The sequence below is a fragment of the Spermophilus citellus genome, assembly GCF_964194105.1.
Source record: "Spermophilus citellus genome assembly, chromosome: 3".
Classification (NCBI taxonomy): domain Eukaryota; kingdom Metazoa; phylum Chordata; class Mammalia; order Rodentia; family Sciuridae; genus Spermophilus; species Spermophilus citellus.
The window spans coordinates 94,692,910-94,708,225 of record NC_138184.1 but is presented as its reverse complement, the minus strand read 5'-3'; positions in this window follow the sequence as shown (position 1 = coordinate 94,708,225).

Genomic DNA, 15,316 nt, shown 5'->3' with positions numbered 1-15,316 from the left:
ACTTTCTGATTTCCAGGTCCTGGAGGAGAAGCACTAACAAGCAATGAGTCACCAACTAGTAAAACTAGGAGCTTTTCCTGTCACCTCTGCAAAACGCATCACCTTTTATGGAGATTGGTTTCAGGTGCTCTGTCTTGTCGTTCTCTCAGTGGGGGAAGGCAGGGGAGAGTCACATCTTAAGGGCAGGTCTCAGCATGTGCCTTCAACACCACTTGAGCATTTCAGACCCTCTTCTCCCAGCCCAGGATTCATCTAGTTTCAGCAAATGGAAACCAGCAGGCAGTTCAAGGCCAACATAAGTGCTGTCATTTGTGAACCAAGGGCACACCTCTCTCCCAGCCAGCCCGTGCTGTATTTCAGGACCCCTGGAAGGAGGTGACGTGTGCAGGGTGGCCGGGTCTTTCAGGTGCTGGCAGGATGCAGCACCCAGTCTCTGCCTGGAACAGAGCAAGGCTAGGTGACAAAGTGCTGTGTGAACAGGTCTACGGTAGCATCAGATTGCAAAGAAGTAGTCTCAATGGTGAATCTAAGCATCATCCAAGCACCCCTTTGTGGGTGGCTCTCTGGTGCTGGCTCCTCCGTGCTGTTCAGAATGAAGGAGCTGGCATTCCCTTTGCAGTTTTCAATCCAACTTAAACTCTACGAGAAGCATCTGTTGCTGATCATGGCACTGTAGGAGAGCCATGATTGACTGGGTTCTATTAATCCATTAAAAAGTCCTAAAGTTTGACTTCCCCCAAGAAGATGAAAGCTGCCTGAGAATCTTGCTCTCATATTAACAAAAAGATGACAAATTGGTTAATCAGTATAACCACAGGACTTTTGAAATCCAGGATGTCACTGGACACTGGTGAGTTAAATTCAGAATGAGAGGCCCCACAAAAGAGAGTGGGAGACACAGCCTTTGATAAAGCACAGCAGGGAAAGGAGACAGCCATAAAATTAGACAAAAAGTAAATTAATTCTTAAAAGATAAAACTGAGCTACTGCAGCAGTTTAGGAGATCTTAGATGCCTTAAGCATGGGGAGTGGGTACCTGCTCACTGGCACTTTGCCATGGATCTCCAGTGGGTGCCTATGAGAAGAAGCAGGTGACCCAGATCATAGGTGATGCACAAGGTCACCTTGGAGGCAAAGACTAGCAGGTGAGCAACTACCATCACCAGGGAGGAATAAAATTACTTGTGTCTCCAGCTCTTCTCATCAATGGCAATGTGTGAAGTGCAAGGGAAACATCACATAATGTTCTCCTGCCTTTTAAAAATGGCTTAGCTTGGGCTGTTGACTAAATAAATTTGCTCCCTTAATTCCATATGGACTGTAGGTGAAATGTACCTGCTGTCCAGCAGGGGACAGAGAGGCCAGCTCAGGCTCAGCTTCACTCAGGCCAAAAGACTGCACTGATGTGAAGGAGAACATTGTCATTGCTGGTGGCTCAGGACTAGCCAATGGTCCTTGGTTTGCACCAAGACCTGACACCTTGAGAAAAGAGTTCCGTGTTGGTGCCCGGGAAGGAGCGGGCAACAAGGCTGACACATTCCTCCCAGGGACTGAAGTGCATAGGAATGGCGTGCTTCTGAGACCCGAGCAGCAGCATGTGAAATGCCCACACCAGCACAGCTCACTTTGCTCCAGGCAACAGTGACAAGTACCGGCCACGTGGAGGGGTGGGCACAGACACAGGGGTGAGGGCTGAGGAACGCTGAGATGATGGCGGTGCACAGAGAAGCTCCTGGTGCTCCAGGTCTTCTGCTCCACGATGGGGTGGCTGCGAGATCTGAGGGCTGTGAAGGTCTCTGGAAAAACTACCCCAAACCCAGCCAGTTCCTCACCAGATCCACCCAACCCTGCTCACAGCCAGCAAGACGAAGAGGAGGGCACTTCCTGGGCCTCAGCAGAGACTGCCACATTCCATACAGTGTCTGATATTCAATACAGAATCACGAGAGACACAAAACACCAAAGGAAGACGATGACCACATCATGTAAGCAAAACAAGCAGGAGACAGAAAGGTGAACACTGCATGATCCCATGTATGTGGAATCTAAACTAGTCAAGTTTGCAAAACAGAACAGAGATCTCCAAGGCCTGAGGTCAGTGTGCAAGGGGGAGGGGCTACTAACACAGGACGCAGCTTCAGGTGTGTTAGGTGCCTGTCCAGAGGCCTAATGCATAGCTATGTGACCACGCTGCACACTGGGAATTTGCTGGGGAGATGAATGTTAATTTAATCTTCTTGCACACATGTGCAGGCAGATGATAAGCATTGTGGTGATGGTGTATTGTGACATTTTATGACTTGTATCAAAACATCTTTTTGTACACCAGCTACACATGGCATGTGTACACATAGAGTACAAGGTTTTTATACCAGTGATATCTCAATAAAATTGCATATATCTTGAAGAATCTTTTTTGAGAAGACTGGCAACATTGCAAAAAATGGATAAGGATATATCAGCAAAGAAAAACTGTAAAACCAGTCCAATAATATTAAAAATGGAAAAGATGGCATTGGGCAGGATAACATCAGAGTCACTAGCCGCCTGAAAAAAGCCAACTCAAAAGTAAGCAACAAAACGTATACTACTAAAGCAAAACTGAAACACAGGAAGATAAAAGTGAAAAACTTCATGAAGAATTTGAAAATTGTGAGACCATATCAAACTGTGTTAAGTATGTAGCACAGAAATCCTATTCAGGGAGGCACAAGACAGGAGAAAGAAATGTTTGAAGATATTGTCTGATAATTTACTACAATTTAAAAGTCACAACTCCCAGGTGCAAAGAATTGAGAGAATACTATGTCCACAGATAAACCCCACCATACATATCCTGTCAGCCCCAGAGAGAAAATACAGAAGGCAACTGCAGGAAATGGAGATGTTACATCTAAGGGACAGAAATGAGCAAGACAGCAGGGCCATCAGAAGCTATGCAAGCCATGAGATGATTTGTGAAAAAGAAAACACTCAAAAGTTGAAGTGAAAATACTTTTCCAAAAAATAAATAAATAAATAAAATCTGAGAGCATCCCTTACTAAAAATCTTACACTATGTGAAACTGAATAGGCTATTGCTGTGCAGGAGAGAACTGTCAATGATAGACTCGGTGCTGGGGGTGGAGCACAAGGCCTTGGGCATGCTAGGTAAGTGCTCTACCCCCCAAGCCACATGGCAGGCTGATTCATGAGTCAAGGGAGGAAGGACAGGTGCTTGTCCCTGGTGAGTACACCAGCCAGGCCACCACTCGGTGGAATTGTCCTCAACAGTAAGAAGAAATGAGACACTGCCAGGACTGGCTCTGACTCCTGCCACTTGCTAGTGTCTGACCACAAGGGTCTCTAGCACACTCCTGAGTGCCCCGTGTGTGCTTAGGAGTGTGCTAGAGACCCTTTTGGGGACAGAAATTTCCTTGTCCCTCAGGAAGGTTAGTGGCAGCAGCAAGTCAGGTTCAACCTTAAGAACGTAGTGTATTGTCAGACTAGTGATGTTCATGAACCTGCTCTGCCAAACCAGCATGAGAAATCCTGGCAAAATCAGCTTCTTCAGGAGCTCTGGAAGTTAATTGAAGGTTGCCCACAAACTGAAGAGGGTTTGTTCAGGAAAGAATTGCTGAGCCCGAGGAAAAGCAGGGTTGGTGGCATTCTGATCTTGGGGGCAGCTGCTCAAAATACTCCATCCCCAGAGCCTGCCACTGCTTGACCTGCTGACTGCTCCCTGGAAAAGCCCATGCATGGGGCATTGACATCAATTGACTTGGACTTGCCCTGAAGCTCACTCCCCAGGAAAGCCCTAACCCCAGGAAAATAACCAGCCACTGTTTAGTATCAAACAGGCCCAATACAAAGACCCCAAGGGCAGGGGACCAGGGGTGGCAGGGGACAGAAACACTTAGCCAGAAGTGCCAAATGGCATCATCAAATTCAAAGCTATTGTTCCATAAGCTACACCTCTAAAAATGAAACAAAAGCAAGCCACAGACTGGGAGAAAATATTTGCAAGTATATATCCTTAGGCTTTACGATTTATAAATGACTCATATCACAACAGTAAGACACACCTGTAAAAATTGGGCAAAAACTTGTTAAATAAATTATATGAATGGCAAAATGTGCAGACAAAGGATGCAAGACATGGTCAGTCATTAACACAAAGCAGAAAAAAACCCAAACAAGGTATCATGTGACACCCTCACCAGGGAGATGATAGAGGGTGCAGAGAGGCTGCAGAGAGGAGAGGACCCCAGTGCTGCTGGGGGAAATGCAGGTTAAACTGCCTCCCAGAAAGCTGATCCTGGGTGTGAATCACAGCCCTGTGTCCACCCAGCACCCTCCCCTGAGGCACTTCACCCGGCACCAGGTCCCCAACCCTTCTTACTTTTTATGTTGAGACAGGGCCTCACTTGAGGCCTTGCCGAGTTGCTGAGGCTGCCTGGAACTCGTGATCCCCCTAGGGGCCAGCCTTGGTCCATACAGACGCCCCCCCTGAGTGCATGGGCAGCAGCGGCACTTGCAGCACACCAGGCTGGCAGTAAAGCTGCCTGTCCCCACGTGGTGGAAAAGCAAGCCTGGCTGACCGTGCAGTAGAATGTCATCAGAAATTTAAAAAGCCACGGATTCATGCTACAGCACGCGTGACCTCAAAGCATTATGTCACATGGAAGAAGCCAGCCTCAGAAGAATCATGTCATATGACTGGACAGATATGAAACATCCAGAAAAGGCAAAGTATAAACCAGAAAGTAGGTCTGTGATCTGCCTGGGCCGGGGTCCGGGCCGCGGGAGCCCAATGGGCGCAGGAGTTAGTGAAGTACAGAAATGTTCTGATTCATCTAGGACCAGGGTTGCACGACTCAGTAGAGTTAATAAAAACCATTGAATTGTGCCCTGGAAATGGGCAAATTTTATGATATGTAAAATATATTTCAATAAAGCCTTTTAACTTTAAAAAAAAAAAAAGGAATTGGTTAATCAAAATTTTCTGGAAAAAGCAGGCAAGAGTTGCTTTGGAAAGAGGTCCCCGCGCTTCTAAGCCAACTGCATCTTAGAAGCCCGAGGAGGTGACGTGAAGGGTGCTAGTTCTCCTGGGGAAGGCAAGTGGGCCTGCTCCTGTGGCATCCTCTCCTGGAGAGCAGTGGCCCTTCTCCTCCTCCATTTCTCTGATAGCAGAACAGTGTTGGGAGATGGCAGTCTCTAAGGGTATCGATGGGGAGTATAATCCTGAGGTTGACGTCCATGTGGTAGAAGCTCCTCTTTTTCCTATTTTGGAGACAAGGAAACTGAGCAGGAAGCTCTGATCACATAGTAAGAGGTGGAGTTGGGATTTGACCCAGGGGATCTATTTCCATCCTCAGAACCCTCTAAAGACCACCTAGGGAGTGGGACTGACTCTCTCAGGGCAGCCCTGCCTCTGGAGGCAAACCAGGCATCCCTGTAGCCATTTTCACTTAGGGAAACAGATGTTTCTGGTTGCTTAGCAACCCCTTTGTCAAGCTGCCCCACCCCCACCTGTACAGATCTTGCTCCTCACAGAAGCTGCAGGTTCTTAGAAGTGTATCAAAGGTTTTTTTCCAGCAGGTTGGATGGGAAAGTAGCAGGACTCTCAGGAAGAAATACTAGCTGTACTGGATTCTCCCTAGAAGCAGGAGAGAAAGGAAGGAGGGTCCCCAGGCCACACTGGGCTGGGCTGGGCCTGTGCAGTAGCTGCCTATTGATGTGCTCCACAGGTGTTCCCTGCACACCTGCTCTGTGACCACCAGCACTCCAGGGGCAGGGGCTGTCCTGGTCCACAGAAGAGATAAGACTCTGGAGGCTCACACTCTTGCAGAGGGAGGAAGAGGGGCAGATGTGAGGGCAGTGTCCCAGGACAGGCCATGTGATCAGCCAGCAGCCTGTGGGGTTGCTATTTCAAACTCATCCTCAGCGGACTCTGATGATAAGTTGTCACCTGAGCAAAGATGCACAGGCAGCAAGGGAAGGGCTCATACAGCTACAGCAGGGAAAGCACTGTTCAGAACTGACAGCAGGGGCTAACAGCGCCCTCAGACATCCCCCCAAACACCCAAACTGCAGGACATGGGGGTCCCTGGGGGTCGATGGCAGCCCGTTCCCTTCTAGCAGGAAGTGATGGCTGTCTTTCCAGCTGAGCTCGCAGTGCTGTAATGCCAGATTCCTGGATCACCATAGACCTCCAGGAGCCGAATCCGATGCAATCACACAGAGTCTTTATTGCAAGCTCGAGCCTGGACTCAAAACTGTTTCTGATGCAGCTGTCCAGAGGAGTGAGTCCTGACCTTTAGTTCAGTGAGGATTTATAGTTTTTTGGGGATACTCTATGCGTCACAACATCACACAGCAAATCATTTCATACCGCAGGAAAATCAAATAACAACTCTTAACATTGATTAGCACATTCATTGACGGGAACAAGTTGGGTAAGGGTGATTGGTTAGTTCAAGTGGTGGATACGTTTGAACTGATTGGTTTAGGCCTTGAAGGGTTGCCAGAGTGTATATACTAAACTGCAGGGTTGCCTAATCATGTTATCAATCACTAAAACTACTGGGAGGGTCACCAGGCATTTCAGATATTTTTCCTGTCTCATGCTGATTGGTGGTTGCTAGCAGGTTGCTATGGGTCCTCACCTACCGTAACTAATCAGGGACACCTGGCTCTGCAGATCTCTGCTGTTATTTAGAGACAAACAACTCAGCAGGGTGGGTATGTGCCTAGGAGCACTCTGTGGGCTTTTCCAAGGACAAGGGTCATGCCCCCTCCCTTTGGACAGGCCTTGAGGTAGAAGCTGGTTTCCCAAAAAATGGAGTCACATCAGTTTCTCAGGGCCAGGGATGGACACTTCAGGGCCCTGGTACATGACAACATGAGGATATTATTCAGGATGACATGATTCTCAGTGACTCCAGGGGGCCACAACAGAGGGGCACCAGGGTTACGCATCCTCTCTGTGTTGATCTAGTGCCTTTGCTCACAGTGTGGACCGAAGGCAGCCCTGAACCATTTAGATTATCATCTTTCTCTTTACTTTTCCCCCTCCCTGATTTCTCTGTTTCTTTTCTCTCTCTCTTATCCTATATACCTGACTATCTGATTTCTGGCACCCCTATGTACTTGGAGTTGGCAGGTGAGTGAGGCACACATTTACTTTAAATTTGCAAAAGGCAAAACTCTAAAGAGCAGGTGGAAGCCCTCGAGAAAGGGTTCCCTAACCAGAGCCCTGTAGGCTGAGCTGGGCTTCCCTGAGCACTGAGCTCCCTGTCTTTGTAGGACACAGGGACGCGAGGAGCTCCTGCTGTGGTAGAGGTTGGTGGACTCTGACTGCTGCTGCAGCAACAGGGCTGTTGACACTGCTTTACCGAAAGTGAATGGTAGTCACCAGAAGCCAGGAGAAGAACAGAAGGGTGGCTGGGGGCCCGTGGGCCCAGTGGAGGCGGGTGGGTCTGCATGGGAGCCCTCTGCTGTCTTCAGGGCCCTGCTCCCAGATTCCAAGACCAGCACCTCTTCCTGAGTCTGAGCTGGCAGGAGACAGGCAGGGAGTTCCTGATCTCACCTCCCAGCTTCAAAGGGACATAGAACCTCCCCCTCCTCGGGATTCACAGGAGCTGTCTGCTTAGCAGAAGAGTGTGACCTGCTCCAAGGCGGTCCCCAAAGTGGGTGGAATGTCCCTAGAGACATTATAGAAAGTACTGCTGAATTGGGTGATATGTAAAACCAGACAACCTTAGAAATATCTTTCTATGTCTAAGATTCTTAAGTAAAAAGTGTTCTGGAGCAAGCTCCTAGGAGAGGAATCTCGACGAGCTCTCCTGTTTTCAGCGAATAACACTCTACGCTGACCCGTGTCAAGTTCTAGACTGCTTGGGCTTCATTTCAATTGACCAGATGGGTCAGTTCACAAGCCCAGCATGTGCTGGACCCTTGTGAAGCTTGCACTTCATAGTTGCATGTGAAAGAGATGACCTCATTCAGCAAAGATCCAAGAGGACTGTGGTGGAAGCAAGATGCCATGGAGCACAAAAGAATAGCCATTGGGCTTAGACACAGAACTGCAAAGGTCCTGGGGTTGCCTTCCTCAGCTCCCCCTCATCTGCATGCTTTGGTCTTCTTGGAAGCAGATGAAGTCTTCTTTAAACCCAACTTTGAGTGACACAGTTTGCTTCGACCTCTCTCTGTGGAGTGGTCTTGCTTTCCATGGAACTAGGTGTACAAGACACCATCCAAGTCTTGCAGGAAAAATAGCCACCAGGAGCAGATAGCAGGTGACATTCAGATACCCCCTGTCCCAGGGTATACTGCCCCCTGGAACATGTCATTTCAGTTTCAAGCCACAGTTAAACTTGACCTCCAATTACAGCCACTATTGGCTCCTAACACAATTGCACCATAATTAACTGCCAAACCACCACTAACAAATCCAGCTAAGTAACATAAATTTCATCTTGTTATGCATAAATGACCTGTGAAGGACAATGAGGATATGCATAAACAAGTTTTCATGTTTGAATAGTAAGTTATTCTCCCATGCAAAAAGCAACATTTTCTGATAAGGGATCTTTTGGGGCTAAGAAAGAAGAAACTAATTTTACACCATAATCATCTCAATCATTAATTTAAGTGAGTTTTTTTTCATAGCAATATATTGAGGATATCATTTTGGATTTTACAAAATTATGGATGTTGTAAATTCCAGATCACAGGATTTGAGAGGTTTTACTACTTTTTGTTTATATTTGTTTACTTTTTGACGTATGTGGATTATCCTGTTTTGTTGTTAGAGTGTGGACCAATAGTAGGTCTGTGTTTATTTGCCCAGGAGAATCTGATGGCTGAATGGATTTGGAGAAAGTTTTGTAGCAGGATAACAGTCTGTGCAGAGCCTGTTCACAGATTCATCAGTCACCAGGATGTCCGAAAAACAGAACCTGGGTCACATTCCTGAAAAGCTCATGCAGCGTGCAGGAGTGTTCCTTGGTGGAAGGCTCAGAGGATGAGCTCTGATCTCACCAGGGCCTTGATCCACGTGATGGATTAATAATCTGAAGGAACTGCTGGGTGGCAACTGTAGGCAGGTGAGGAGGGCCTGGGAGAAGCAGGTCTCTGGAGGCATGACTGGGACTACATCTGTCCCTGGCTCCTTGCCCCCTCTCTGCTTCCTGCTGCCCTGAGCTCAGCAGCTCTCTCCCCACACCCTCCAGCCATGATGTTCTTCCTCACCTCCACCCACAGCCGTGGACTCGGCTGACCTGGACTGAACATTTGAAACCATGAGCCCAGAATAAACTTTTCCTCCTCTGGGTTGTTCTTAGCAGGGGTGCTGGCCACAGCAAGGAAGAGCTGACCAGCACACATTCCCACCAACTGTGGACGAGAGTCCCCTTTTCTCCATGTCCTCAGTAGCATGCTGTCCTCTGTTGTAATAGCCATTTCAGTTGGAGTGAGGTGGCATTTCATCAAGTTTTTTATTTCCATTTCCCTGATGATTAGTAATTTTTGAGCAGTATTTCACAGTTCTGTTAGCCATTTGTCTTTTTTGAGAAATGTCTATTAAGCCCTTTAGTCCATTTTTAAATTGGCTTATTTGGTTTGTCATTGAGTTTGAATCATTTACATATTTGGAATATTACCCACTTTTCAAATGTGTAGTTTCTAAATTAACTTTCTAAATATTTTTCCATTCTGTAGCTTGTCTTCTCATTCTGTTGATTGTTTTCTTTGCAGTGTCAAAATTTTTGAGTTTGATGTAATCCCATTTGCCAATTCTTACTTTTGTTGCCTTTTTCTTTCTTCTTTCTTTTTTAATTTGGTTCTTTTTAGTTATATATAACATTAGGATTCATTTTCTCATGATTATCAAAGCATGGATTATAATTTGCTCTAATTCAGTCCCAGTCCTTCCCCTTTCCTCCCCTTCTCTCTTCTCCTGTTCCCTTCTCTCTACTCCACTGATCTGCTATTTCCATATAGTTTTTTTTTTTAAATGAGTGTCTTATGGATATACAAATGGTTGCCTAGGATTTCAAGGTCATATTCAAAAAACCTGTTCCGAACAGACCTGTGTCCTGAAGTATTTCTCCATGTTTTCTTCTGGCAGTTTCACAGGTTTTGCACTTAAGCTTTGAGCCCATTTTGAGTTGATCTTTGTAACTGGGGGGAGCTGAGGGTCTCATTTGTTTCTTATGCATATCCAGTTTCCACAGAGCCATTATTTAAGGACTGACTTTCCTCCATTGTGCGTAGTCAGCTTTTTCGACACTGTGATCAAAAGACCTGACAAGAACGATTTTAGAGGAGGGAAGTTTATTTCACACTCACAGTTGCAGAGATCTCAGTCCCTAGATGGTTGCCTCCATGGCTCTGGGACAGAGGTGAATCAGGATGTCATGGCAGAAAGCTGCAGAGGAAAGCAGCTCAGGGCCTGGTGATTCAGAAGCAGAGAGAGTGCTTTGCTCACCAGGGACAATACATACCCAAAGGCGCACCCCAAGTGACCTACTCCTTCCACCCATACTCTGCCCAGTTACCACCCAGTTAATCCATTAAGTGGATTAAGGTACTGATTTGGTTAAGGCTCTCTCAACCCAATTATTTCATCTCTAAAATTTCTTTCATTGCTTCACACATGAGCTTTTGGGGGGACTCCATATTCCTAAACCATATCTGTATTCTTGGCTCCTTTATAAAAATACCAATTGATTATAAATGTGTAGAATTATTTCTGGGATCCCTTCTCTGTTTGTGGGTCTGTGGGTCTGCTTTTATGGCAGTGCCATGCTGTTTTGATTAGTATGGCTTTGTAGTACATTTGAAACCAGGTCATTTGATACCTCCAACATTTTTCGTTTTGCTCAATGTTGCTATGGCTACTTGGAGTTTTCTGTAGGGTTCCATAAGCATACCAGGACTGCTTTCCTATCTCTGGGAAGAATGACATCAGTGCATTGACAGGGATCTCCTGACTCTTAACTACTCATCAGTGGACAAATAGATACAGAATACATGGTGCTTACACAGAATAGAATACTACTCAGCCATAAAAACCATGACATTGTGGCACAAGTGACAGCATGGATGGACCTGGAGGATGTTACATTAAATGAAATAAGGCAGGTCCAGAAAGACGAGCACCACCCCATCTCACTCATAAATGGAATCTAAAAAAGTGGGATCATACAATTTGTGAGTAGAATAGTAATTTTCAGAGACTGGCAGTAGAAGAGAGTGGAAGAGGAGGGGTTACTCAAGAGTTAAAGGGGAGTAAGCAACCCTATGCCTATGGCATGGGAGGGTGACATGATGTGAATCTCAAAATAGAAGACTTTGAATGTAGTCACCATAAAGAAATGATTAAAATTCAGGTGAAAAATATGTTAATTATTCTAAGTCCATCATTATCCAATTAAATATCACATTATACTTCCTAAATATATATAAAAATAATGTATCCGTCAAAAAGTAAAGTTAGTGCCGGGGCTGGGGCTCAGTAGTTGCCTGGAGTGCCTGAGGTCCTAGATTTGATAATCAGAACCACAAAAACAAAATTTAAAAATAAAGTTAAAATATGAATAACAAGTTAAAAATAAGCATTTTAAAATGAATCCTTGGTTGCAAAGCGAGAGAAGGAGAGAGAGGGAGATACAAGTAATCCAAGGGCCCTGGATGAGAGAGAAAGGACAGACAGACATGGAAGGGAGAAGCAGGGAAAAGAAGAGATGGAGTCTTTCTTGGGGCTCTGGGGGCACATGAAGGTGAAGTGGGTGGCTGGGTTGCTTCCACCTGGGTGGGCTCTTTCTAGGACTCTCAGCCCAGGTTCAGGTCCTGGCAGGGAAACAAGGCTGCACACGGTCTGAGTGTCCACCCAGGAGAGACAGTTAGGGGACATTAGCACGGGGCCCACTCTTCCCAGAAGTCCTGAGTCCCACCTTCAGGGAGGTCTGAAGACTAGTGGCAGGTCTGGTTCTTAGGAGAACAGGCCCCTCCCCTGGGTCCTACAGCACCTCGAGTCCTGAGCAGAAAACCTTTCCTCCTGGTCCTCACCCTTGGCTTTCCACGCAGAGCTGACTGCCCTTGGCAGGCGTCATAAAAATCAGCAATTGACTGTCCCCACACAAGCACATGGGCAGCCAGTCAGCACCATAAGTCCTGAAATTTTAAGGAAACTCAGGACTCACGTTCTAAGAGCACTACCTGCCCACACTGTAGGGCCTCGGTCCTCACGGGATCCAGCTCTGCGGAGCCGACATCAGTAGCTTTCTAGTCCAGCAGCAAAGGATGCTGCAAGTGGCTTTTGTGGGGCCCAGGCTGCGCAGGGATTTAGAGAAAGTGCAGCAGATGTTACTGAGAGGTGTGTAATCTGAGAGCCGCTGACCTAGAAGCGATGTGTCGAGAGCTGCTGTTGTCATCAGGAGAGACACCTGAGGCATCTTCATCTGAAAAATACTCTTTTCTGCATTGGAGCTTTGAGACCAAAGCTGATGAGTTAAAACTATCCCAAAACTCTCCTCTGGGAACAATCCTGTGCACTGAGGATTTTTCTTTTTAATTCTGTTTCCTCCTTTGAGATCTGAAGGGAATTTCCTGCTCTCCCTGCTGGACTTCTGAGATGGTTTATTCTGTAAGATGCATCTAAAGGCGAGGACGCCTGCACAGTCTCTCAAAGCTGTGGACAGGTCCTTCCAGTCAGAGCCGCACATCCCTGTGAGCTGGCAGAGACTCAGGCAAGAAGTGAAAGGAGACTTTCAGAGCAGGAGGGATCTCACGTTGCAGAACAGTCTTGGGTGGTGAGTGCTCTTGGAGATTTTCCCTGGAGTGGGGGCTTCCCTGACTGGCTTCCGGGTGCCTTTGGTGGCCTTGATGGGCTCACTGTCTTTTGGTATATAACTGGGGGCCTTCAAGGCTGGGTGGATTTTCCCTCCTCCACTGTTAGGATCTCAGTCCTGGACTTGAGGGTGCGAGTCTTGCATGAACAGTTACTCGGCTCACATCCTCCTACCACTTGGAGCTGAGGAGAGGTGCCATGTTGAAATGAGAGTCATGATATGTGCACTCTTTTCTGACCCAATGTAGCAGGTCTGTCTGTTATCCTTAAAAATTAAAGTGTCTGTTTAAGTCTTTCACCATTTATTAATTGGGCTATTTGTGTTTTCCTTGCATGTATGATTTTGTCAAAATGAAGCCAGTTTCTATGTACAATTATGATGCTCTAATAAAAAATTAATATATCTCCTTGTCTCTCCATCTGCTACCTGGCTATGATCTTTTCCTACCTGCACATTAATCCTAGAACAATAATTTAGGGACTTGGGGAAATCAAATATTGGTTCTCTAGGCAGTTACATGATCAGAGAGCGGATATGACTGCAATGTCTACACTGCACTGAGAGGCATCATCATCAATGTTAAACAGTCTCTACAGAGAGGAATACGAACTGCTTTGAAAAAATGTAATAAATGAGTAAATAGCTACATTATTGCCACTTATGGCTCCTACTCCTACATCAATAGGAGCTCATCTATAAAAAGATGAATCTGTGTGAGAACACAGTGTTGGCCTCGGCAACAATGTTTCCAGCACAGGAAACATTGATATATGTCATTCCAAGCCCCAAGTAGTCCTAGGAACACTTTAAAATCTAGTTCTCACAGCTAATGGTGACAGTGCACTTACTAAGCCCAGCCCTCAGGTACTCTAAATTACAGGAGTAAGCACTTAGCCTGTATCCGTGGTTCTCAGCGAGGTTAACTTTGCCCCCAAGGAGATGTTTGGCCATAGTTAGAGCCCGTGTGGGTGGCACGACTGAAGACATGCTGCTGGCACCAAGTGACGAGCTCCAGAGTGATGTTGAAAATGCCACTGTGCAGCCCAGTGGCCAGGGAACACCTGCGTGACTGCATTATCTCCTCACATCCTCTCAACACCCCCACACCAGTGAGTGGGTCACACCGTCCTAGTACGGGTGGCTTCACAGTCAGGGGACTCTCTTCCTTTTCCTCCTGGACCACACCTGGATGTTTCTCATTGCTAAGATTGATTTCTGGCCAAGGGGACGTGCATGGAGTGAGGCTGTGGCCATCATTGTTGATTTACAAGGCCTTGCACTTGGTCCTTCACATTCCCACTCGCCCGGCTTCCTGCTGGCAGTGGGAGCTTCAGCAGAGCACTGAGTAGCCCACAGCACACAGAAGGGCCTAAACCCAGAAGAAGCCCTTGAGTGACCACATGGTCTTCTGTGTGTTAAGCCAGGAGGTCTGGAGTTGTCTGCTTCATCAGTCACTTGTTTTAACTGACACAACTATTATATTTTTAAATTGAAGGACAAAGAGGACTGTGGAGTTTAGCCCAAGGTCAGGTTGGGTGTCATGAAGTTCTCTTAGCCTGTCCTTCCCCCCTCCTTTTGAGGCTTAGGTTTGCTGCAGTACAGGCCTCCTGGAACCACAGTGTCCTAAACACCCCTGTCCCAGGACAGGGGAAGTTTGGACTTCATCAGCTGACCCAGGTTGGGTTACCTGCAGCCTCAAACTAGTCTCTATGTCCAGGGCAATGCTAAGCACTGATTGTCTTGGGCTATCTGCCTAATTCATCACGGAAACCAGGTCACAATGAAGTTATGCCAGTTCAGTTCCAACCCTAAAGCAAACCTCCCTGCTCCTGGCCTGCCTGCTGTGGGGCTCTCCTCTCCCAGGACATGCATGTGATGGGTGCTTTTGTGTACTTAGGTCATCAAGAGCCTGGAGAGCAACAGCTGTCTCCTAAGGCAGCAGGGACCATGCTTCCCACAGCTCAGAGAGAACATGCTGTATAAATGGGACATTTATATTCAAAGGTATTGAGCAGGAGATGGCACATCAGATTTAGCTAGAGGAACTGTGTCCCTGCACCGGCTCCAGCTGCGGTGTGATTGACATCCAAAGGAATGCATCCAGAAGCAATCTTGATCTTGCAGTGGTCCTGCTCCGGAAGTGGAGGGTTTATCCCTGCCTGCTGGAAGCATATCCACTGCCACTTTAGGTGAAGCATGGAGAACCAGAATATGAACACCCTAGTAATTGGGACTGAGGGGACAAAGACCAGACCTGCTGCAGTCTGTCCAGGTGAGGTGCTCACAGGCACTCTGTATCTGACTGTGACTGTTGAGTTTATATTCCTGAACTGTTCAAACAGTCATGAAGCAGTGTCCTTTGAGCAGTCTGTGTTTGTTTGTTTTGAAATACTGAAGATTGAATTCAGAGCTACTCCATCATTAAACTATACCACCAGCCCTTTCTCAATTTTTAAAATGTTGAATTAGGGTTTTACTGA